General features: G+C 48.4%; 1 protein-coding gene across 6 annotated transcripts in view; it reads right to left on the bottom strand.

Moving 5' to 3' along the window:
• STARD8 (StAR related lipid transfer domain containing 8) overlaps window positions 1-25,454 on the bottom strand; it is an 83,681-nt gene extending 58,227 nt beyond the window's left edge. For 3 of the 6 annotated variants that reach the window (XM_058196790.1, XM_058196792.1, XM_058196794.1), the window contains exon 1: window positions 24,942-25,454. The gene's annotated coding sequence lies outside the window, so the exon portion shown is untranslated. Of the gene's footprint in view, window positions 1-996; window positions 1,300-24,941 lie in introns of those variants that run through there. The other 3 variants (XM_058196791.1, XM_058196795.1, XM_058196793.1) reach the window with 2 other exon arrangements.
• Window positions 25,455-26,540: the final 1,086 nt, after the last annotated feature.

The following is a 26,540-nucleotide window of genomic DNA, read 5'->3' as shown; positions in this document are numbered from 1 at the left end:
ACTGAATCAAGGGGAGAAGCAACCTAGAATTAGGGAGAAATTTCCTGACAGTGAGAACAATTAAGGGGTGGAACAGCTTTTCTCCAGAAATTGTGGAGGCTCCATCACTGGATCTTTTTAAGAAGAGATTGATTTGTCTGGAATGGTACAGGGCTTGCTGCTTGGACAGGGGGTTGGACTAGAAGACCTTCAAGGTCCCTTCCAACTCTGTTATTCTGTTGCAATGGGAAATCTCTTCTTTCCATCTGTATTCTGTAAGAGTGCAGTAAAAAGAGTTGCAGAACCATAAATAGTGTTATGCAAACACTGGCAGAATTGTACTGGTATGTATAAAATTCCTTACCGGCTCCAGACCTGTCTGTGCATTTTACCATCCTATTTCCAGATCTCAGGTCACTGTTTTCTCCACCATGCAGATTACTAAGACACATACTACTAACTGCTATCAAATTTATGAACACCAGCCATATCAGAATAATCAGCAGTACACCCAATCTTTTCCTCCTCTATTTTACCGCACCTTCCTATGTAAACAGCAGAGGTTTTTTTAATGGTTTAAAGCAAGTATTAAAACATTTATAAATTTACTTGGGCCACAAGAAGCACAGAAAATCTGCTACACCAGATCAGAAGGATTTTAATAATCACTCATCTTGAAGTCCCAAAACCTTGTCTTTCAGATGCGCTCCTTTCTCATCAGAATTTGAAGGAACATTAAATCTTAATCCACAAGGCACCCTCAACCTTTTCAATTATATTCATTATGTTAAGAATTGGCCTCCTCTAATCCCGACAGGCTCTACAACATGTGAATATCTGGGAAGTAAAGCAGGCTGGAGTTGCATATATGAATCCTAAACTCGGAAGAAGTCCTTCTATCATTATAAGTCAACAAACATACAGAGGATATTAACAAACTTTACATTTACAATTACAACTCTAAGAGGAATGGCTTTCATTGCAGATTAATTAAGATGGACAATTTTTAGCACTTACAAAACGACCTCAAATTGGATAGTCTGATTCTTCCGGCAGTCAAGAACTCCACGGCCTTTTGGCAAACCATGGCAAACCATCAGAGGAATGATGTCCTCTCTGTAATTAGCAAAGTGCCCATGAAATCATGGGAAACCTACTTTCTACAACTCTTATAACAGAAACTTAGTGATTTAAAGACTGAAATTAATGAGGAACCCTTCCTGAACGGCTCCCAGTTTCTGTTACCACAATAAAAAATTGTAGAGTCCCTAAAACCGGGGCAGCCCAACCCCCTCAGGGGCTGATGCTATCCCACCAGAGCTGCTGAAGGATAATGCCAACTGTTGGGCAACAGCTTTGGCATTTTCCCTCTATAGATCACATGGGCACATTCCTCAGGATTTGCACACTGCCATTATATTGCATCTAGTCAAAAAGAGAGACGGGGAGGCTCAACTATCGACCAAGGCGTTCGCTAAGTGTTGTTAGCAAACTTTTTGCCTGCCACCTGAAGAGCAAACTGCAGCTTTGCTCTCAAGCAGAATCAATTCTGGGTAAAAAAACAGCCAGGTTTTCATCCCAGTCGCTCCAGCTTGGAGCGGGTCTTGTTCCTACAATACCCTACTGAAAAAGTTAGCTGTCAAATAGGCCTGCGCTCTATACATCATAGCCTCTCCCAAACCAACCTTCAACCTGATATTTACAGCCACTCTTTGAGAGAAGCTGAGTAACACAAATTTGGGCAGGCAGTCCCGGTTCCTAATTCGACGGCTTTAACAACCCCACAGTGGGATGCAACCCTGAAGGCATCTTGCCTAACACAATCTCCATTTGAAAGGGAGACCGGCCTGCATCTTAGGTCCTACCTTATTCAACCTCTGCTTGAACTCTAGCAGGCAGATTATCCAGCCCAAAGGACCATCCTCCCGCTGGGTTGGACAACATCCCTCCATGAACACCTGCAGGACTCTGAGTTGTTCCCCATTTTTGCTAGAATCACTTACTGGTAGTGACCAATGACCAGGAAACCTAAGTGGTGGATTTCGCCATGAAACCTGTTATGTATTCAGGTTTGTACCTTTAAATATTTGAGCGGGAAATCAGCACGTTGCTGATTGGACGAAGCCTCCAGTAGAACTGTATAAAAGGAGAGGCTTTTCTCCCAGCCAGTTGCTGGGTTCACCCTATATTAAAGAGCTGTTGTCACTACCCTGGTCTCCAGCCTCGTTACTTCCCGAACTTAACATTGGCGACGAAGGTGGGATTTCGAGGCTAAGGAGAACCAGAACCGAGCTGAAGCACGATAGACCCGAACCCAGCAAACTCAGGGCAGAAAAGCGGAGATGGCCAGTTACACTCCGCCCGCACCATTTGACCCGGCTAAGGAGAAATGGGGAACGTATATGACCCGTTTCGAAAGCTTTCTAGAAGCCACCGAACTCCAAGGAGTTCCAGATAACCGAAAAAGGGCTTATTTCTTAAGCCACTGTGGTCCGGAGGTCATTGATATCGCGGAAGCCCTGGCAGAGCCAACGCCGCTGCAGTCGGTGTCATGGCCAACTCTACAGACTTTACTAAAACCACTGCACCAACGCCGTCCAAATACGTGCGGCGGTTTGAATTCGGAGAGCGAAGGCAGATGGAGGGCGAAACCATCGGTGACTACATGGCCGCCCTAAGAAAAGCGTCCAAGGACTGCGGATACCGCGACCTAGACGAGGTGCTCCTCGAGCAACTCATCCGAGGCGTCAAAGACATCCGCTTGCGGCGGCGGCTGCTGGCAAAGAGCAACCTAACGCTGGCCAACGCCCTGGACGAAGCCAGAGCACATGAAATGTCCACCCAAGCGGCAGAGACACTGCAGAAGCCTGTCCCACCAAAGGCGAGCGCGAAGGCAACCCCGGTGCACCAGGAGGAGGTTCAGACCGAATCCGACGGTGAAGATGAGGAAGGGGTCTGCCGAACCGAGAAACGCGACAAAGGGGACAGAGATGAATGCGGAAGCTGCGGTGGTCAACACCAGCGGCAACGCTGCAAGTTTAAGGACGCGACCTGCCGGCGGTGTGGGAAGAAAGGGCACCTAGCTCAAGTTTGTCGAGCGGCCCAACCTTCCCGCCGAAAATTCAAATCGCCAATCAGAGCGCTGAATCGGCAAGGCGACCCGCGATTGGCTCAAACAAAAAGGCGGATTCCAACCAAACAACTGTGGTCATAGGCCGCGCCGACCAAAGTGGAGAAGAAGATCTTCACCAAGCCAAAATAGAGGGAGTACGGTGCCGGCTTGAAGTAGACACGGATCAGCGATCACCATCATGTCCTGGGACACTTTGGCGAAGTCGCTGCCGTCTGTCGCAAGCGCCACCTGCAAGCACAACGGCCACGAGTCCACGACTACCAGGGAATCGCATCCCTGTTCGAGGGACCACCTCCGTCCGAGTCGAGTACGGTCCACACAAGAAGACCCTGCCCATCACGATCGCCGAAGGAACTCTGCCCAGTCTGTTGGGACTAGACTGGTTTCGTGCCCTGGGCATGGGAGTGACTGGCATCTACAGAAGTGACTGTAACCTGAAAGACATTCTCTTTAACGAGTTCAAGATGTCTTCAAGGACTGCCTGGGCAAGTACAAGGGGACCCCTATTTCCTTCAACTTAGACCCCAGGTAGCCCCCATTAGGCTTAAGGCGAGGAGAGTCCTTTGCCCTAAAACCAAAATCGATAAGGAGCTGGACAAGCTCATAAATCAGGGATTTTGGTGCCAGTCGATCACGCAGTGGGAGACGCCAATCGTCACCCCAATAAAGCCGGACGGGTCAATTAGAATTTGCGCTGACTACAAGGCGACGCTAACAAAGCCTTACAGAAAAGCGCCCAAGGACTGCGGATACCGCATCCTAGACGAGGTGCTCCTCGAGGAACTCATCCGTGGCGTCAAAGCCATCCGTTTGCGGCGAAGGCTGCTAGCAAAGAGCAACGTAATGCTGGCCAACGCCTGGACGGCCAGAGCACATGAAATGTCCACCCAAGCGGCGGAGACACTGCAGAAGCCTGTCCCACCAAAGGCGAGCGAAGGCAACCCCGTGCACCAGGAGGAGGTTCAGACCGAATCCGACGGTGAAGATGAGGAAGGGGTCTGCCGAACCGAGAAACGCGACAAAGGGGACAGAGATGAATGCGGGAGCTGCGGTGGTCAACACCAGCGACAACGCTGCAAGTTTAAGGACGCGACATGCCGGCGGTGTGGGAAGAAAGGGCACCTAGCTCAAGTTTGTCGAGCGGCCCAACCTTCCCGCCGAAAATTCAAATCGGCCAATCAGAGCGCGGAATCGGCAAGGCGACCCGCGATTGGCTCAAACAAAAAAGGCGCGGATTCCAACCAAACAACTGTGGTCATAGGCCGCGCCGACCAAAGTGGAGAAGAAGATCTTCACCAAGCCAAAATAGAGGGAGTACGGTGCCGGCTTGAAGTAGACACGGGATCAGCGATCACCATCATGTCCTGGGACACTTTGGCGAAGTCGCTGCCGTCCGTCGCGAAGCGCCACCTGCAAGCACAACGGCTACGAGTCCACGACTACCAGGGGAATCGCATCCCTGTTCGAGGGACCACCTCCGTCCGAGTCGGGGACGGTCCACACAAGAAGACCCTGCCCATCACGATCGTCGAAGGAACTCTGCCCAGTCTGTTGGGACTAGACTGGTTTCGTGCCCTGGGCATGGGAGTGACTGGCATCTACAGGAGTGACTGTAACCTGAAAGACATTCTCTTTAACGAGTTCGAAGATGTCTTCAAGGACTGCCTGGGCAAGTACAAGGGGACCCCTATTTCCTTCAACTTAGACCCCCAGGTAGCCCCCATTAGGCTTAAGGCGAGGAGAGTCCCTTTTGCCCTAAAACCAAAAATCGATAAGGAGCTGGACAAGCTCATAAATCGGGATTCTGGTGCCAGTCGATCACGCAAAGTGGGAGACGCCAATCGTCACCCCAATAAAGCCGGACGGGTCAATTAGAATTTGCGCTGACTACAAGGCGACGCTTAACAAAGCCTTACAGAAAAGCGCTTACCCGGTTCCCGTGGTGCAACACTTATTGCACTCTTTGGGGCAAGGGCAAGTCTTTGCAAAGTTAGACTTGGCCCAAGCCTACCAACAACTGCCCGTAGACGCCCGCACAGCCAAGCCCAAACGATTGTAACGCACAGGGGGCCTTCAAGTGCACCCGATTGCAATTTGGGGTTAGTGTGGCACCAGGGCTGTTCCAAAACCTAATGGAACGACTACTGCAGGGCTCCCAGGGTAGTTCCTACTGATGATGTCCTAATTTCAGGGGAAAACATGGAGGAATTGGGGGAGCAGTTAAGAAAGGTTTTGAGCATTTTCCGGACAGCCGGATTAAAAGTCAAGGCAAACAAATGCCAGATAGGGGTCGAATCCGTCGATTTCTTGGGCTACCGGATAGACAAGAAAGGAATTCACCCTACTGAGAGCAAGGTTAAGGCAATTAGGAAGGCTCCAGCGCCCAAAAACAAAGCAGAGCTGCAGGCATTCCTGGATTGGTGAATTTTACGCGGTCTTTTAAAGAACAAAGCAACTGCTATGGAACCGCTGCATAGGCTCTTAGGAAAAAATACTGTTTGGTCTTGGGGAAAGTCGGAAAATAGGGCTTTTGAAGCAGTAAAGAACCTGCTCTCAAGTGATAGCCTGCTCATCCAATATCACAACTCATTACCCCTAGTGCTGGTTTATATGCCTCCCTTATGGGGTGGGGCTGTACTCAGCCATAGACTTCAAACGGCACAGAAGCCCCTATAGCTTTTACTCTAGAACGATGTCCTCCCAGAGAGAACTACAGCCAATTAGATAAAGAAGCACTAGCCATTGTGTCAGGGGTTAAAAATTCCACGAATATGTCTTTGGGCGGAATTTTGAAATCGTGACTGACCACAGACCGCTACTAGGATACTGGCTGGCGATCGCCCAACGCCTGTGGCACTTTCGCCACGCTTGACCCGATGGACTATATTCTAGCCGCTTATTCGCACAAGCTGCAGCATCGACCAGGAAAAGAAGTGGGCATGCAGACGCTAAGCCGATGCCCACTACCAGGGCGATCAAGACCCCACTCCGGGACGCCCATCCTACTTATTGACTCTTGACTCTGGCCCAGTCACATCTAAGGAAGTGGCTCGGCATCATACCGACATTGTGTTAAGGACTGTACTCGGTTGGGTACAGAGAGGGTGGCCGCTGCGCCGGGCTTAACGGTTCAAAGAATTTGTTAAAAACGAGATGAGCTCTCGGCTCAAGGGGTGCCTGTTATGGGGTGATCGTGTAATAATTCCTGATAAATTAAGGGAAAGGTATTGGACCTCCTCCACGAGGGTCACCCAGGGATCGTAAGGATGAAGGGGTTAGCTAGAAGCTATGTGGTGGCCACTCATGGACGCAGAGATTGCTGAGAGGGTAGGGAAATGCCAGGCTTGCCAAGAGTCCAGACCTCTACCCCAACGGCCCCAGTCAGAGAATGGGAAAAGCCCCAAGGGCCCTGGTCAAGAATCCACATTGATTTTGCTGGCCCTTTCCACGGCCAAACGCTCCTAGTGGTTGTTGATGCATTCTCTAAATGGTTGGAGATCATACTCATGAAATCCACCACGGCCAAGCAGTAATCGCAGCCCTGCGCCACCTATTCGCAACTCACGGGTTGCCGGACACTCTGGTGTCCGACAATGGGCCCCAATTCACGGCAGCCCAGTTTGAAGAATACCTGGCAGAGGAGGCATCCGACATGCCCTCTCTGCGCCTTTCCACCCTGCGCCGAATGGCCTTGCAGAGCGTTCCGTCCGGAGCGCTAAGGAGGCATTGTCCAGGCTCAAGCCAGGTGACTGGCAAACAAAGATAGACTTTTTCCTAGCCGCCCAGCACAGAACCCCAAGCACGCCACCGGAAAAGCCCAGCCGAATTACTAATGGGACGGAAACTCCGTGCCCACTTGACTGCTTGAATCCCCATTACACACCAGAGGGTTACAAGGGGAACTAGAAAAGACAAGGAAATGAGCATAGGCGACCGGTGTGGGCCCGAAACTATGGGGACGGCCCTAGTTGGTTCGCAGGACAAATAATAAAGATAACCGGCCCAAAATCGTACGTGGTAGAGCTACCAGACAACCGAGTGTGGAGGCGCCACATAGATCAGATAAGGAAACGAATAACTGATCAAACCGAACCAAATGAAACAGATCATGACCAATACCAATTTGAATTCACAGCTGACAATGACCCGGGGGAGGCGCAAGACTTAGCTGAGGTCCCAGAGTTCCAGCGACGCCATCAGGTTCCCGAGGGAAACAGCAGGGACAGTTTCAAAAATAATCCAAGGCCGGATGGCCAAGAAAAAGAGTCGGCCAATAATCCGGAGCCCGTTGGCTCAGAGAAAGAGCTGGGAGGAGAAAACAGCCCCTCCGACCAGCTCAAAACACCACCCAGAACTGAACCGCGCAGGTCAGAAAGAACTAGGAGACGCCCAGGTTATTTGCGTGACTACGCCGAAAAATAACATGTAAATAAATATGTAAATAAATATGTAAATAAATATGTAAATAGAGGCAAAGTGTTTTCTGGGAGGAGAAAACAGCCCTCCGACCAGCTCAAAACACCACCCAGAACTGAACCGCGAGGTCAGAAAGAACTAGAGACGCCCAGGTTATTTGCGTGACTACGCCGAAAAATAACATGTAAATAAATATGTAAATAGAGGCAAAGTGTTTTCTGGGAGGAGAAAACAGCCCTCCGACCAGCTCAAAACACCACCCAGAACTGAACCGCAGGTCAGAAAGAACTAGGAGACGCCCAGGTTATTTGCGTGACTACGCCGAAAAATAACATGTAAATAAATATGTAAATAGAGGCAAAGTGTTTTCTGGGAGGAGAAAACAGCCCTCCGACCAGCTCAAAACACCACCCAGAACTGAACCGCAGGTCAGAAAGAACTAGAGACGCCCAGGTTATTTGCGTGACTACGCCGAAAAATAACATGTAAATAAATATGTAAATAGAGGCAAAGTGTTTTCTGGGAGGAGAAAACAGCCCTCCGACCAGCTCAAAACACCACCCAGAACTGAACCGCAGGTCAGAAAGAACTAGAGACGCCCAGGTTATTTGCGTGACTACGCCGAAAAATAACATGTAAATAAATATGTAAATAGAGGCAAAGTGTTTTCTGGGAGGAGGAGTGTTATGTATTCATGTTTGTACCTTTAAATATTTGAGCGGAAATCAGCACGCTGTTGATTGGACGAAGCCTCCAGTAGAACTGTATAAAAGGAGAGGTTTTTCTCCCAGCCAGTTGCTGGGTTCACCCTATATTAAAGAGCTGTTGTCACTACCCTGGTCTCCAGCCTCGTTACTTCCCGAACTTAACAAAACCCAAAAGATTTAAAGAGACCAAATGAATGGAAGGAAACTGAGCAGGTTAAGTGTATCATGGAGGTGGGGATGCCCCAATCTTCAGGTGCCTGGAAGATGCTGACTCGTCATTTTTCACAAGGACAAAGGAGCACTGCAGCTATTAGGAAAGTTGGTTTCAGAATTAAACGTCAATATATTTAAAGAGACCAAATGAATGGAAGGAAACTGAGCAGGTTAAGTGTATCATGGAGGTGGGGGTGCCCCAATCTTCAGGTGCCTGGAAGATGCTGACTCATCATTTTTCACAAGGACAAAGGAGCACTGCAGCTATTAGGAAAGTTGGTTTCAGAATTAAACGTCAATATATTTAAAGAGAGTTGGCAACAGGTTAGAAGGTTAATTAATCTATTAACACAGAACAGGTCCAAGCTCAACGGTTGTCAATCAACTCCCTATGGCAGGTTGTTTAGGTGAAGAGGCTCCCTCAGATGGCTGAGGATTTTTTTTTTAATTTGAATTTATATCCCGCCCTTCTCCAAAGACTCAGGGCGGCTTACACTGTGTTAAGCAATAGTCTTCATCCATTTGTATATTATATACAAAGTCAACTTTTATTGCCCCCAACAATCTGGGTCCTCATTTTACCTACTTTATAAAGGATGGAAGGCTGAGTCAACCTTGGGCCTGGTGGGACTTGAACTTGCAGTAATTGCAAGCAGCTGTGTTAATAACAGACAGACTTAGTCTGCTGAGCCACCAGAGGCCCTTACACATGGGGTAGTGTAGTCCCAAGAATTCTCCCAAGATGGAGAAGTGGAGTGAGCTTGCCATTCTTTTATTCTAATGATCACTGCCAAAATAACAAAATCAAGTATCACTTCAATGGCTGGCTAAAAAGACAGAGATTCCCAGAAAAGGTTTTTAAAGGTATCTTGGTAAAATCCTAATAAAATAAAGTCTGTTTAGTAGCCTCTATGGATGCGCTTAATGGAGCTTCTCCAGAAAATGTGAGCATCAGCTGCTTTTAAAGAAATATGTCACCCCTTTTCTGGAAGAATCTAGCAGAATCATAATTTAAGATGGGACCCGCACTTTTACACTTAAAATTCCTATTGCTTGTTTACTGCTATGCTCTCACCAAATGGGTTAAAGAAGATTTGAAGACTCATGCTAACTCTGAGGAACATCACCTAGGGTGTGTGTGTGTGTGTGTGTGTGTGTGTGTGTGTGTGTGTGTGGAATGGCTCTGAGTGTATCTTGCTGTTTTCAGAAACCCCGGTTATCGAGGCATGTCCAGGCTCCCAAATCCAGGGAATGGGAAGCAGAAGCCCATGAAATGTTTAAACAGAAACTCCATTGAAGAGACTCCCAAATGTAATCAAAGGGATTTCTCTTTTTAAAGACTTGATCAGCCCAAAGCTGAGCAGAGGTTTTCGATCGAAAGCTGGAGCCTCCAAACTTGGCAACTTTAAGATGCTGGTTGGGGAATTCTGGGCGTTGATGTCCACAAGCCTTAAAATTCTCAAGCTTGGAGACTCCTGGCCGAAAGCCTCTGTTGCTGAGGCTGATCCGTTTCCTCTTGGTGGTTGAGGAATTTGGTCTTGTTCACACCCATCCCTGAAAATATATGAAGTACAGGAAAAGAGTGAGGGGGGGGGGAAGAGAAGAGTTGATATTTCCTATGTGCTTCTCAAGACGGAGTGAATGATTTCATTTCAGTTAATGAAGTGGAACTCAAAAGGGCAAGAAATGTCTTCCTTCTACTTGGCTCTTCCAAAATTATACGTACCCAAATCCCATCCTTTGCTTCCCTTAAAACTAAGATCATCTTTCAGATTATCTCCACTATTTCTTACAATTATCTCCCTTTTCAAACGGCCTCGTTTTCCAAGGAAGTTTCGATATGCACGTGTACGCGCAGACACACTTCCCTGCATCAAAATGATTCAGAATGAGATGATGGAAAGGCATGAACAGAATTAAGCTAAACATTTAAACAGTAGCAGATTGCCGGTAATTAATTTTTTAAAAGTGCTCTAACTAATGTACAGATTAACCTACATGGTAGTAAGTTAGGGTAAGGGTAATTTAGAGCTCCAAGCATTGTTAGAGACCCCATACGCCCACCCCACTCTCTGTTTCTGTTGCTCCCATCTGGGAGGAGATTTTGAAGTATTTCTAGCTTTGTTCCCTTGGCCATCCGTCTGGTAAACTTGCAAGATTTGTCTCTCTCGCCATGTACGTGTATGCATCCGAACTAGACTGTGTTGTTTCTTTGTGTCATATAATATATGTGGGTACATGCATAATTTTGTATTTGTTTATTTATCTATCTTGTCATGTTTACAGCCAAGGAGAAGAAGCCACCAGGTTCTAGGCAGAAGGGTTAGGGTTAGGGTTTAACATTAACATGCATTTGACTTGACATTAGCCAAGTCAAATGCAGGCTGGCCTCAGCACAGAAGCCGAGAGCCTAAAGAAACCCACCCTTAACTGAGGGCCTTCTGTGAAGGTGCATGAATCACAAACCGCTCCCAAGAGTGAGCCTGGCCCCAAGCGGGGAACAGGTGGGCAGAAGGGAAGGGCCAGGCCCGGAGGCAAAGGCGACTCAAGCAGCCACTGGGTGTCCCAGGGCCATCCTTGCAACCCCCACCATAATCGCTCTGCTGCTCCTACATGTCAACTCCTCACACAGCCTCCACTCTCTCCACACCCCGGAAAGCACTAGAGGGTGGGACCCACAGTCGTCCATGCTCTGCTCAGGGCGACTGTGTGGTTTTCCTCTCTGTGGAAATTCTTCCTCTTCTCTGAAAACTCTGCAGCTGCAGCTTATTCGCAGTCACACTTCCCAAAAAAAAAAAAAAAAAAAAAGGAGGACCGCAGACCAGTGTGAAAATGTTTCTGCTGCAACTTTCCAAGATGGGCTGGGCGACCAGCAGCTCATGATCACAGAAATAAAGCAGAAGTCGGCGGCTTCCACTGCAGACATTTTTGTCTTCTGCTAGGAGGGAAGAAAGCTCCAGCATTTCCCGTCCCCTCCCACAGCCTGCAATGCCCGTGAAGATCCTGCCCCGCTTAGGCAGCAGCTCTGCCCCTCTGCGTCCCCACAACACGGGAGAGCCGATGCGCCTGCTCTTGTCTTTGCTTTGTGAGACACTCTGTGTAACCCTCTTCACCACAAGCTGACAGGAATGGTGTTCCTGCTACTTCTGGGGAGGAAAGAGTCCAACATGGGGACAGGAAAAGTTTTGGTGTGGCATGTGATCGGCTGTTTGCCAGAGTCGCTGGGAAGTGAGATAGGTGGCACATAAGTTGAAGTACAAGTAGTCCTCAACTTACAACAGTTCATTTAGGGACTGTATGAAGCAGAGGTGGGTTTCAGCAAGTTCTGACCAGTTCTGGAGAACCGGTAGCAAAAATTTTGATTAGTTCAGAGAACTGGTAAATACCACCTCTGACTGGCCCCGCCCCCATCTATTCTCAGCCTCCTGAGTCCCAGCTGATCGGGAGGAAATGGGGATTTTGCAGTAACCTTCTCCTGGAATGGGGTGGGAATGGAGATTTTACAGTGTCCTTCCTCTGCCATGCCCACCAAGGCCACACCCACCAAGCCACACCCACAGAACCAGTAGTAAAAAAATTTGAAACCCACCACTGGTTTGAAGTTACAACAGCACTGAAAAAAGCGACTTGTGATCATCTTCCACACTTATAGCATCCCCATGGTTACGTGATTTATATTTGGATCAGTGGTGAAATGCCATTTTTTTGCTACAGGTTCTGTGGGCATGACTTGGTGGTGGGGGTCATGTGACTGGGTGGGCGTGGCCAACTTTTTTTTTTTTACTTTTTGAAGCATTTTTTATTACCTATTCTCCCGAACCAGTAGTAAAAAAATGCTTTACAATTTTTTTTTAAAGTTTTTAAAAGTTTTAAAAAGGTTTCAATGATTGCACGGCACAGCTTTTTTTTCCTTTTTAAGGAATCTTTTTTTTTAAAATACTGGTTTACCCAAACTGGTAGTTTTTATCACTAGAGCGAACCGGTAGCATTTCACCCCTGATTTGGATATTTGACAACTGAGTCACATTTATGACGGTTGCAGGGTCCCAAGATCATGTCCTCTTTGTTTTGCGACCTTCTGACAAGCAACGGAGAAACCAGATTCACTGAACAACCGTGTTATTATTATTATTATTTTATTATTTATTGAATTTTTATACCGCCCTTCTCCCGAAGGACTCAGGGCGGTGTACAGCCGGAGATAAAATACAAAATATGTACAATTAAAACAAATTAAAACATATCAAAATTACAAAAACGGCTAATAATTAAAATTAAATTTAAAATATTTAAGAATATTAATAAAACCCCAATTTAAAATCAAACTATTATGCCAGTCCCGCTTGAGTAAATAGGTGTGTTTTGAGCTCACGACGGAAGGTCCGAAGATCAGGCACTTGACGTAGGCCAGGGGGAAGTTCATTCCAGAGCGTCGGTGCCCCCACAGAGAAGGCCCTGCTCCTGGGGGCCGCCAGCCGACACTGTTTGGCGGACAGCACCCTGAGGAGACCCTCTCTATGAGAGTGTACGGGTCGGTGGGAGGCATAGGGTAGCAGCAGGCGGTCTCATAAGTACCCGGGTCCTAAGCCATGGAGCGCTTTAAAGGTGGTAACCAAAATCTTGAAGCGCACCCGAAAGACCACAGGAAGCCAGTGCAGACTACGGAGCAGTGGTGTTACGTGGGAGCCACGAGCGGCTCCCATTACTACTCGCGCAGCCGCATTCTGTTAGATGTAACAACTGCAGCGGTTCACTTGACAAACATGGCAACTCTTAAAATGGGGCAAATATCACTTAACAAATTTCTCACTCAGCAACATAAATGTTGAGCTCAATTGCAGTCACAGTTGAAATGAAAAGTGCCCATCCACAGCTTGTGTGACCTGACCAAGATAAGGGGTCCCAGAGCCTTCCAGAGGGGGCCCGTCTTTGGGACGCCCCACAGCACACAGGGCTCTCTCATTCCACTGGACGCACCAGAGGATGGATTTAGGTAACCCACCACATTCTGACTGAACACAAAGCAAAGCCTCCTACAGCAGAGAGGTCTCCAACCTTGGCAACTTTAAGCCTGGCGGACTTCAACTCCCAGAATTCCCCAGCCAGTTTTGCTTGGCTCCCAGAATTCTGGGAGTTGAAATCCACCAGGCTTAAAGTTGCCAAGGTCAGAGCAGAGCCAGTTGCTCACAGAGGACATGCGATGTTAATGGCTGGGCACAACAAAGCTCAACATGCTCCTGTTCCTCTTCCCATCCTGAGGAACCCCTTGAAGCCACGCCACCCTCGGGGGCGAAGGAACTTCCAAGGCACCAACACCAATGCGCTGAACTCAGCTGGAGGATTTCTCTTTCATAAAGGGGCTGCAAATGCGCAGAGTGGTCTCAAGCTCTGTGCATTTTCTCCCACTCCCATCACGTGCTTCTCGCTTGCTGCGATGCATGTCAGGAAACCACATGACCAGCCCTGAGCTGGGCACAAGACGGCTGACTGCCTGTAACGCCTCCGATGCCAGGGAGCTGCCTCTGGCCCGACTCTGGCAATCAGGACCCGCCTTTCACCCTGAAACATTTGCTGAAAGGGGAAAAGGCTGCTCTGAAGTTCATCGACGTTCACCTTTTCTGAGGAAGACGGGTCAGCCAAGGTGCTTGATGTGGAGAAGGAGAATCCACAGCAATTGAAGACGGGCAGAGCCAAAAACGGGGATTTTCATTGTGCCAAAATGTATTGATGAAACAGTGTCACTGAAGAGCAGGGCAGACATTTTGTGATGGTGTGTATCCCTTTGAGAATGTGTTGTGGGCACCATCACAAAATGGCTTGTCCACCCAGGATCACCCACTTGGCTGGAAGTAAAATTGTTGCCCTTCCTCTCAGCTCAGCCCCGAGCCCGGCTTTTTCTCCAGGCCAGGCTGCCACCCCACTTTTTTTGATCTTTTCGGCAGCACTTCTGGGGTCCCCGAGGGGTTCTAGGCATCCAAATTATACTTGTGGCCAGACTCTTTCTTTTGCAGCTGGTCAGCTCCATACACATTCATTGTCTACATCCATGTTTGGGTGTGTAGGTCTACATCTAACTATCTTAAAATTTAATACACACACACACACACCAAGCAGGTGCAGCAAGAACCTGGCAGGCACTAGAGAGGCGAGCAACTTGGTGAAACAGCGGCAGCTGCCCTCTGTGCATGGCCTGCAACTCTCACCAGGCCCTGAAGGTCAAGGCACTTCTAGGAGGCTCCTGCAGCTGGAAGGCTGGCGGTGTCTCAAGGACACGCTTCCAGGTGAAGAGAGGGCAGCCCTGAGAGTCAATGGTGGAAAATGGCCCTCAGGGGCCCAAGAGCCTGAACAGCTTGGCTGATTCAGGGGAAGGGGGAAGGGAAGGGAAGATGTCCCAGCACAGAGCACCGGTTCCCTTGCATCAGGATCCCAACTGATGACTTCCCTTCCTGGGTCTCATGATGGAGAGAACAAACACGGAAGCTGTTTGGGCTGGATGGGCCTTCCTGGTGGCTTCTTTGCCCCCCCTCCCCCCTCAAAGACTCTGGAAAGGCCATGTCAGTAAGACGTGTTGCACGAGAACCGTTGCCCTTCGGGAGGAAGCCAAGGCTGCTCCCAGCCCCCTGGAAAGGCTGGCCTGGCTGTTAGGATGCAGGTTTTTTTGGGCAGAAGACTCAAGGTTGCCTGGCTGTTCTCCTCAGCACAGCCTGTGAATGCCTGTGTGCAATATTTTAAATTTATTTGGACTTCAGTAAAGCATTTGATAAAGTAGACCATAACCTACTACTAGATAAAGTAGAAAAATGTGGGTTAGACAGCACCACCACCAGATGGATTCGTAACTGGCTGACCAACCGCACTCAGCGTGTAGTCCTCAATGGAACTACATCCACATATAGAGGGAAGTATGCAGTGGAGTACCCCGAGGCTCTGTTTTAGGCCCAGTACTCTTCAACATCTTCATCAGTGATGAAGATGTTGGATGAGGGGATAGATGGGGAACTCATCAAATTTGCAGATGACACCAAGCTGGCCAACACTCCAGAAGATAGGCTCAAGATACAGAAAGATCTTGACAGACTTGAACATTGGGCGCTATCTAACAAAATGAAATTCAACAGTGAAAAAAGTAAGGTTCTACATTTAGGCCAAAAAAACAAAATGCACCAGTACCGTATATGTGGTACCTTGCTCAATAGTAGTACCTGTGAGAGGGATCTTAGAGTCCTAGTGGATAACCATTTAGATATGAACCAGCAGTGTGCAGCAGCTGCCAAAAAGGCCAACACAGTTCTGGGCTGCATAAACAGAGGGATAGAATCAAGATCACGTGAAGTGTTAGTACCACTTTATAATGCCTTGGTAAGGCCACACTTGGAATATTGCATCCAGTTTTGGTCGCCACAATGTAAAAAAGATGTTGAGACTCTAGAAAGAGTGCAGAGAAGAGCAACAAAGATGATTAGGGGACTGGAGGCTAAAACATATGAAGAACGGTTGCAGGAACTGGGTATGTCTAGTTTAATAAAAAGAAGGACTAGGGGAGACATGATAGCTGTGTTCCAATATCTCAGGGGTTGCCACAAAGAAGAGGGAGTCGGGCTGTTCTCCAAAGCACCTGAGGGTAGAACAAGAAGCAATGGGTGGAAACTGATCAAAGAAAGAAGCAACTTAGAACTAAGGAGAAATTTCCTGACAGTTAGAACAATTAATAAGTGGAACGACTTGCCTGCAGAAGTTGTGAATGCTCCAACACTGGAAATTTTTAAGAAAATGTTGGATAACCATCTGACTGAGATGGTGTAGGGTTTCCTGCCTGGGCAGGGGGTTGGACTAGAAGGCCTCCAAGGTCCCTTCCAACTCTGTTGTTATGTTCTGTTAAATCTAATCTTTCATCTTCATTTGAAGTATCGAAGAGATAGACTGACTCTGGCCGTTAACTATTTTACAGCAAACCTATTCAACCAATGAGTCCTCGGGGGACTCTTTTCTCTGCCACTTCAACTGGCCCAAAGCTGGAGGACAGAAGGTGTGAAACATGCACACCTTGGGAAGCGTTATCTGATGATGGATTCGAGAAGGTCAGGCGGCCTTGGTTGGCTTAAGTGAGGCAGCCTTCAGTCTTGGCCAGTCCGTTCTCTCCCCCTTTATTCGGATGCCAAGCACAGGGCCCCGATAAGCAGCCGATAAAAACGGATAAACAGTGCCAGGAATTGTCCCCACACCAGTTGGGAGAATAATGCATCATTATTAAGTGGCAGCGGAGATAAAACTGCCAGTCGTGCCAAAAGGGGCAGCGGCTGGGGTGAAATTCGGATCTGCCTGGTGCATAATCTCCACCAAATCCAGTACAGAACTCCTTCATTCATATCTCGGGGTAACGTCCAGATTCCTCCCAAGCTCCTCCGAACCAACAGGAAATACAGATTTGTCGTCCAAGGAAAACAAAGAGGCGGACAGGCTCGCCCTGTGCCAGCCAACCAGAAGCTGACACAGCAGCCACCACAGTAAATCCAGCGAAGTGACAGGGAGATGACTCGGAGGAGGAGGAGGGAGAGGGGGAACCACTGGCCCTTTGACAGCTTTCTCCTTGTTCCCCATTCTGTGCAATTTTTTTCCAAGCCCAGGGACAGAAATGTCGAAACAAAGTTGACAGGATTAGGGAAGGGAACATCGATGCCAAGATAAGTCTTGCGTGGCTGATGCCCACTATACAAACCAAACCTTGGCATGACCCAGGACAAGCATCCTCCTGTTCAAAGCCGCAGAGAGCTTTGGATGTGGCCCAGCCATTTTCATACTGATCATCCAAAGAGGCCGACAGTAGCTGGGTGAGAATATTGCAAGTCAATTGTTTCACATTTTAACCTGGGAAGAAGGAAGATGGAAAGGGGTGGATTTTACAGGACTGAATTTACCCAGCTACATAGGAAGGAAAACTTGGCTTCTGAGAAGCAGGCAACTGAAGGAGGGAAAAAAGGGAGCCAGTTTGGTCTAGCGGTTAAGGCACCAGGCTCAAAGGCAGGAGACCCGAGTTCAAGTTCCATCTTAGCCACGAAAGCCTGCTGGATGCCTTTGAGCTAGTCCTTCTCTCTCAGCCCAACCCACCTCGCAGGATTGTTGTTGTGGGAGAAATAGGAGGAGGAAGGTGTGTTGGGTATGTTCACTGCCCTAACTTAGTTGTAAAAATAATAAAAGAGGAATAAAAGTATGAGCCATGGTGGTGCAGTGGACAGAAGGCAGCATTGCAGGCAAACTGCCCCGTCAGGAGTTCGATCCTGACTAGCTCAAGGTTGACTCAGCCTTCCATCCTTCCGAGGTCACTAAAAGAAGGACCCAGATTGTTGGGGGCAAGAGGCTGACATTTGCAAACCGCTCAGAGACTGTTTTAAAGCACCATGGAGTGGTACATAGGTGCTATTGCTAAAAAAGCAATTTTAAAAAGGATAGACCGCATGACTCGAAGAGAATGACGAAGGCAAAAAGGCCCTGGCTATGAAAGGTGGCCAAGACCCTGCAGAAGCCCCAGGCTGAGGGTCGCTCTGGACAGCTGCTATTACACCCCTTTGCAAGGCAGGCAACAGTGAAAGAAGCATCAAAACAGACCTTTTTAGAAAAAGTCTTCCCAAAAGAAGGCAAGGTTCCCCTGGAATTACAGCAACATCCTACATCATCTGGAAACCCCTGAATGATTTTCTTGAATATCCCAGAGTGGAATTCCCCAACTTCACTGTACAGTTGGTTACGTGGCTGAATTCCCATCACGATTTATCTAAAATCACTATTTCTTTCATTTCAGCCTGCTGTTCCTTACTCTTTCGAACTCCAGCGGTTTCCAGCTATTCTGTGTAATGAAAGATTGGAAATCTTTGATGAGCATCACAGGAAGGTTTTGAAGCATGCCTGATTTCTAACACCCAGAACCAAGATAGCTTTAGGAGGAATATTCTTTGCCCAAAATTAAAAAGGACCTATCTCTTTAAAGCTCTGAGTCCCAAATGCCTGCAGAAGTTAATATAATTATGTGCCGTGACTTTGACTGAGACGCAGCACAAGGAGGGTCATTGTGGCTCAATTATTAACTGGGCTGGGGGAGGGAAGACCCTTGACTTGATCGGAATGTGGTCTAACTCAGTAGCGAGGCTTCAGCTGGGGCATAAAGGTTAATGCATTCCCTCTCCGTGCTGGCCTTGGTCCTTCGGCCACGTCATTCCCAAAGCAGGCCTTGCTCTCTGGAACAGTTAAATCCCGCTCGCCAGCCTCTGCCTGCACTTTCTCCAGGGAGGAGGAAATGGGCTTAAAGAGGCAGGACTGTAGAGCTTCTCCAAAAGAAATGACCCCCAAGCAGAGGAGAAAAGGGCAGCCGGGGATCCCTTCTCAAATGCATGAGGACTCACAGAGCTACTCACCGACAAGGGAAGATAACTCTGCATGTAAAGATCCTGCCCTGAGGAACCCTTGAAAGCCAACGTTGGCTTTCATTTCTCAGAGTCTAGGGCCACATCCTGGGGGCCCTCCACTCCATCTCCCTATAACCTCAGCAAAGCCTGACCTATACTCATCTTTGAGTATGCCAGTAGTTAGACACTCAGAAATGGAGAGGCTGTTCGGTTCTCGCCCTTCAAGCTCCAGAACCGAATGTTCATCCTTGGCAGGGAAATTTGTGCTGCAAAAGTAGCCTGAAACACGCTAAGAGAAAGAAGAGGGAGAAGGAGGCAGAGAGGCAGAGAGAGCACACTAGAAAGATTTTTTAAAACCTTTCTTCCTTTTAATGTTTCGTTTCTTGGACTGTTTTTATTTCTTGGCTAACGTCAGTATAACTGAAGGAGTTTCTATTAGAATGCAACACCCCTGACCCTTGTACAGTTGCTTTTCAATTAATGCAACACTCCTCGTGATCATTCATAAAGCATCTGCAGACAAAATAAAACTTGAAATCACACACCCCACCAGAAAAATTCCACTCAAGCATCACACGGCCAACCAGGCTCACTAAGGAGCACAAACACAGCCAACTGGAGCTCAAAGCACTCCAAAGGCTGGCTAGGATTCGGATGGAGCTCAGCCTAGGAAGGAGCCTGACTCACTTCCCACCCAAGGGTGGGGCACCCGAAGCTTTTCCTCCCACAGCAGGGCTTCTTCCTGGGCTTGGCAGGGTCCCCGGAAGGCCACTGGCCCCTCCAGCTGCAGCCTCTTCCCCTTCTCTACTTCAGGGTTTTCAGGAATCCAGGGACACCTTAAGGATGGATGAATCTCCCACTTTTGCCTCCTCACTTCTTCCTCTCATATACCAACAAACTGAATTTTGTCCCCAGTTGGTCTCAGACCTGCAAAGTGGATGCTGGCTGGCCATTCCTTCCACAATTCTTTTATCAAGAAACCCACATTAGCTGGTACATCCACATAAGACCAAGTGGTGGGATTCAGCCAGTTCGCAACACTTCGGTAGAACCCGTTGTTAACTTTCTGAGCAGTTTGGCAAACTGGTTGTTGGAAGAATCCTCAGGCAGAGAACCGATTGTTAAATTACTTGAATCCCACCACTGATAAGACCCACGCTGGCTCTCAAGACACTCCAAGCACAATTTAAGGTGCTGATTGTCAACTTTAAACCCTTCATGCCAAGAGGCTACTCACAGGACCAACTCTCTCTGCTGGCTTCTGCTAGTCTTACTAGATCTGGCGGAGTGGGCTGATGTCACGTAGAGGAGGACATTCTCTGCCCTCTGGAAGACCCTCCCTGGAGGCATGGATGGTGTCAACCCTGCTGTCCTTTTGGAAGACTTGACTCTTTCCCCAGGCATTGGGGCCAGACTCTTGGTCGAGGATTATTAAGATTTTTTTCCCCCACTTTTCCCATTCCTCCTCTGGAAAACCACCTTTTCCATGGATCAGGAGCTCCCACAGAGCCAGCGTGAAAGACCACAGCCTGGAAGGAGAAAAAGACCAACTTTCTCTATCCTTGAAACATCCCTGCTGTTCCCCATAACTGGCCAGGCAAGACAAAGGCAAGTTTGAGGAAGCCGTCCCTCTCCCCAGAAAACATAAGATAATCCAAAATGAGTGGGAACAAGCTGACCCAATTCCAGCAGCAAATGTGAAAGCCATCCCGGCTCCACCAAAATCTGGAAGAGCTTAGGGAGAGGTCAACAGCTGGTCTTAGTTATTGATGGAAATTAAAATATGTTTTGAAAATGGGAAGAGGGCTGAACAAGAATACTCCAACATGGAAAACTGAATTAAAAATTAAAGCGATTAAACTATTTGGGATACAATGAAGAAATACTCTAAGGAGTCAGAATTTTGCAGAGCCGATATATGAGGCAAACACTATAAATGTCAGCGTTCAAGAAAAAATAATAATAGAAAGGAAATCATAAATACTGGAAAACGTTGAAAAATGGCAGGCTGCAGATGGTATAGATGGTATATTATATGCTAGCTAAAATATGCTTGTGGTTTGCTTGGGGAATAACTGTGCAATTTGCCAAAAGGGCATGATGAGGATTGCATTGATATGGGATGATTGTTCCCCTGTGCAAAGTGAAAGTGAAGGCAGATGAAGTGTTAAGTGTGCGGGGGGGGGGGAGTGGGGGGGGGCACTGGAAGAGTTCTGACTGAAAGGAAATGAGGAAGGGAAATAAGCAAGAGTGGAGCACTGCAACTTTCCCACTTTGGAAGGTTCTAAGAAACGTGTGAACGTGAGAACATTTACATTTGTTGAGTTACATAAACCAAATGATAAAGAAAATGCACTAGGATCACCAAATGGTTAATATAATTATAAGGTTGAAAGTTGGTGGCTGAATGCAGTAAGAGGGATTTATGAGGAAAATAAAGCATGTGTGAAAATAAATGGATTACTTAGCATATGATTCAACTCTGAACACAGAGTAAGAACATATGGATGTGTAATATACCCTGATAGACACATTTATGGTTACTGTATGAAGAGCACTTTCACTGTTGTTAGAGGTCTTAGTTGGTGTCTTAAAAATACACATATTTTTGTATACAAAGATGGTGTGTTGTTGGTTGAAAAGCCAAAAGTTGGAAATACCTCAACAAAGAAGGAACCTTTTAACCTATGTGGGTGGTTATGCAAAAAGATTCAAAAGTGCTAGAAAGAAATTCACCAAAACATTCATAAAGTTCTGAAACTCAAATACAAATTAAAATCACAAATATTTTATTAGATAGGATCCCGGTGAAGATAAACGAAAAGTATCACAATGTATACCGAGTGGGACAATAATCAATCTTGGTACAGCGATAAAGACAGAAATAAATTCCTATTGCATGAAAAAAAGGAAGCAGATATTATGTACCTTATTTCCAGCTATAAGATCTATTGTTCAGCATAGGAAAGAAAAACGTATGGCCCCAATTATTCAATTGTCAGAATTCAGAATTGATGACACTGACAATTTACAAATCAATAACTTATAAATATAGATTACTTATGCATGAGTATGAATTAAGGTTTGCATTCACTGAAACGTTCACTCTACAACTTTATGTTTGTATATCTGGAAGTACATAGTATATATATTTATGTTTCTTTTTTAAGCTTTCTTTTTTCTTTTTTTAGAAATGCTGTATATTCTTTTCCTTTGGTTTTTGTTAAAATTAATAAAACAACAATAAGAAAGAGGAGCCAAATGATTTGTAGAACATGTTAGACAGATCATATGATTCAACAAAGTGAATAGTCCTGAAAATTACAGTGTCAAGGACCAAGTTACCTGACCGGGAAAATGCAACTAATAATTTACAAGTTACAAATAAATGGTGATAAACTGAAGCAGGAAGATAAATTGGCATATCTTCACAGAATGTTTACTAAAGATGAGGAAATACATGGAGAAATGTTAATGATCATACAAAGCTAGCGGCTACCATGCAGTCTCTTGCAAGAAATCAGTGCTTGTTTCAAAACTGCAAAACGGCTATCCGTAAAAGTGCCCTTCTTCTGCCCTCTGGGTTATAAGGAAATAAGGTTTACATCTGGAGCAGACTGAGCATAAGCTGAGTGCAATGGGAGGGAATGAGCTAGGACGGGGTCTGCAAACTTGGCTCTTTTAAGGCTTGTGGACTTCAACTCACAGCTTTGCTGGCTGAGGAACTCTGTGAGTTGAAGTCCACAAGCCTTAAAAGAGCCAAGTTTGCAGACCTCTGGGCTAGGAAAGGGGAGTGGTGAAACTAGAAGAGGCAGCCAGTGTCAAATAAGAATGGACTTGAACAAGTGTGAACCAAATATAGGATTGAATGATCTCTATGAATGACACATATTGCGGTAGTTGGGACATGCAGAGATAGTGAGGATCAAATATGAAAACAAATGCATGAAGGAATTGCGCAGGAGAAGCCAGACAAAATCATAGCTGGGCAGAGTTAGGAAGAGTAAACCTCTAGTCTCAGTCCCAGGCCCAGATTGGATCTTGCAACATTATCCTGGGACCCCTATATTTGTCTTCCTTCATTCACGAGAGTTGAATGAAATCCTTAAAAAGGTGCCAAGTTAAAGAAAGGCGACACTTGAAATTGTGTTTAATGAGAGCAAGCTTGGAAAGCCAAGGAGAAGCAGTGGTGATTGGCGCCATATCTTCCAGCCTTTCACCACAGACCTCCTGGGCTCAGAGATGCTCCCACTGGCAAAGACCCTCCTGAGCGGATGACCAAAGCTTTCCCCCCCACCTCCCGGAGTCAGCTGAGGCTTGTGCCAACAGGCTGGTCTCTTGGCAGCTTGCGGTGGGGAGAAGGCAGCACGGGAGAGGCAGGTCAGTTGGAACGAAGTCTTGAGCCCAGCCCTGCCATGCTTTCGCCACTGCTGCCCACCCCCAGCAGCCCACGCAGGAGAGCCTCACCTGCCCAACTGCCAGGGCCGCACTGAAGGTAGCCAGAATCCACAAAGGCTTTCCCTTCCCTTTCTTTTTTTAACTTCACTTTCACCCAGGCTGCTCAGCCAACCATGAGCCTCAGTTGCTCTGAAGGACCGTTCAGGGGGCGACTCAGTCTCCCTTTTCAAGCAATGAAAAGCCCTGAATGCCAACCCTCCGTTTTAGGAACTCAGCAAGAGGCCCCTCCCAACAAAGAAGCTGCTACTCCTATTCTTTTCTTTAAAACAGTCTTTATATTTTTCCATGCACTCCCTCCACCACCGTCCTAGCAGGCGCAGCCTTAGCCACATGGATACACCAGCAAATCAAAGTGTTTAATAGAAAAGGCGAAAGAAGTCAGGCAGCAGCCCAACTTTAGGTAATAAAGGCTGACATTCCACTTTAAAGCAACTCTTGGAAAGGATGAGAAGCCCAGATAATCTGTGGAAGTTACAGATTAAATAAAACTGAGAATAGGACGTCTGTGGGTGGATGGATGTTCTATGCCCGAGCAAGAGCTCACTCTCCAAATATGCCATTGAGACTGGATCCAAGTCACACAAGAGCAACCGCAACCACAACCGCCGGTTTCCCTGCTCTGCCTTCCCATGTTGGAGACCTTTCAACCAGCCCAGCAGCGTCTCTGACCTAGGGGTCTCCAACCTTGGCAACGTTAAGCCTGGAGGACTTCAACTCCCAGAATTCCCCACCCAGCAAAGCTTGGGAGTTGAAGTCCTCCAGGCTTAACGTTGCCAAGCTTGGAGACCCCTGCTCTAAGGAGCCCCAAGACAGTGGTGGGATTCAACCAGTTCGCACCACTTCGAGAGAACCAGTTGTTACCTTTCTGAGCAGTTTGGCAAGCTGGTTGTTGGAAGAAATCATTAGGGCAGAGAACCGGTTGTTAAATTGCTTGAATCCCACCACTGCCCCAAGAGCCCAGCCGGCTGCTCAGTCCCCAACATTCCAAGGCAGGGAGTCCCGTTCTGCCTGCCCGGCCAGGGCAAGAGACGGGCAGAGCGTCTGAGAGAGCCTGCGGCACTCCCGGCCACAAGAGCCCCCCGGAGAGCCTGACCGTCAGAGGCATTACAAGGGGCTCCTCGACGGCCGAGCGGTCACTGCAGCCAGCCGGACCTCAGCTGGAGATGGCCATACAAGCGCTCTGGCCGGAGGGCTCCCGCCTGGCTCCCCGCGAAGGCAGCAGCTGGCCGGGCAGGAGAAGGGAGGCTCCGGCGGCGGTCCCTGCCGGCTCAGCTTCCACACTTCCCGCCCCGAGCCGAGCACAGTCCCGGCAGCACGCCGGCCGCCTCGCCGCGCCAGGAAGCGAGAGAGCCGCGCGCTGCTGCCCAGCCGCCGGGGCTGCCAAGCGGGACTGCGCCGCATCCTCCGCCCGGCGGGACTGACGGAGCGGCCGGCGGTTCAGCGCAGGAGGAAAGTCCCCGGGGACGCTGCCTGTGGCTCTGGCCCGGGAGCAGCTGCCGCCCAGCCAGCCCGCCAAAGTCCCGCCGGCGCTCGGACAGAAAGCTCCCTCGCAGCCGCGGGAAGCCCGAGGAGCGAGGTCGGTGAGCGCGGCTGCCCCGAAGGGAAGCGGGATCCCGGCGCCCCGCCGCCCTCTCTTACCCCGAGGCTGCGTCGTTCCGCTCCCGCCGTCGCCCCCGGTCCCGGCATGAGTCGCCAGCCGCGGGGCCCTTTCCGGCGAGCCAGCGAAGAGCAACCGCCGCTGCCGCTGCCGTTGCCGGCGTCGTCCGAGCGAGTGAGCGGCTCTGAGCGCAGGTGGCCGGCCGGATGAAGCCGCCTCCGCCCCGCCCGCCGGCCTCTCCACAGCGACCCTGCGCGGTTGGCCGGGCTGAGAGCCGCGCGGAGCCTTAGGAGGCGCAGGGCGGACTCGGCGGATCTCGCCCTCTGGCCCCGGTCAGTTTTCAGGAGGCCTGGATGGCGCTTCAGCCTTCGGTGCGGATTGCAGAGCCTGGATGCACCGCTGCAAGAAGCGCCCCAATTATGCAATTCTGCCCCTGATTAACAAGTTGGAAGGGACCTTGGAGGTCTTCTAGTCCAGCCCCCTGCTCAAGCCTATCAGTTTAGACACAAGGTTGTCCAGTCCCTTCCCAAAAGCCTCCAGTGATGGAGCACCCACAACTTCTGAAGCCAAGAATGTCACATTCGGAAGGGTTGTGCCTGGGATGCTGTGTGTGCCCACATACAGGGGTGGCAGGCCAGAGTTCTCAGTTCTGCACTAGGCTTTGCATCCCCCTATCCCAAGTTCCAGACCCCCATCCTCCCATTTGCCCTCAGCTCAACCTATCTCATTAGGCGGTTGTTACCAAGAAATTAAGAGGCAGAATTTATGTATAACACTTTGAACTTCTGCCCAAAAGGTGAAGGTAAATGAAGAGATAAAAAGGTCAAGGTTTCCTCTGTCCAGTCATGTCTGACTCTAGGAGACGGTGCTTATCTCCAGATCTTAGCCAAAAGGGCCAGTGTTGTACAAAGACATTTCCATGGTCATGTGGCCAGCATTACTCTATGCCAAGGCCCCTAACCTTGTTAGGCTCCCACCAAAATAATACCTATTTATCTACTCTCATTTGCATGCTTTCGAACTTTGAGATGGGCAGGAGCTGAGGCACAAACAGGAGCTCACCCTGCCTCAAGCGGCCAACCTTCCAGTCCACACCCAGTGTCTTAACTGCTAGGCCATCATGCCCCCATAAAATGAACAAGGTAAAGGTAAAGGTTCCCCTTGCACATACATGCTAGTAGTTCCCGACTCTAGGGGGCGGTGCTCATCTCCATTTCAAAGCCAAAGAGCCAGCGCTGTCGTCTCCGTGGTCATGTGGCCAGCATGACAACACCAAAGGTGCATGGAACGCTGTTACCTTCCCATCAAAGGCGGTCCCTATTTTTCTACTTGCATTTTTTATGTGTTTTTGAACTGCTAGGTTGGCAGAAGCTGGGACAAGTAATGGGAGCTCACCCTGTCATGTGGCAACACTAGGGATTCGAACCGCTGAACTGACGACCTTTCGACCGACAAGCTCAGCGTCTTAGCCACTGAGCCACCATGTCCCTAAAATGAACAAAGAGCTGCCCAATTCTATCATCCATTGTATTTGCTTCCTCCAACGTGGTGCCCACTAGATAGCCTGCAACTGCAGCTACTCAGGTTCGGCCGACGTCTTTGGAGATTCCCAGTCACCCAGTTGTCCCAAAGGTGCTTTT

This window comes from Ahaetulla prasina, chromosome 11, assembly GCF_028640845.1.
Source record: "Ahaetulla prasina isolate Xishuangbanna chromosome 11, ASM2864084v1, whole genome shotgun sequence".
NCBI classification, from domain to species: domain Eukaryota; kingdom Metazoa; phylum Chordata; class Lepidosauria; order Squamata; family Colubridae; genus Ahaetulla; species Ahaetulla prasina.
This window is presented reverse-complemented; position numbering and strand designations above follow the sequence as displayed.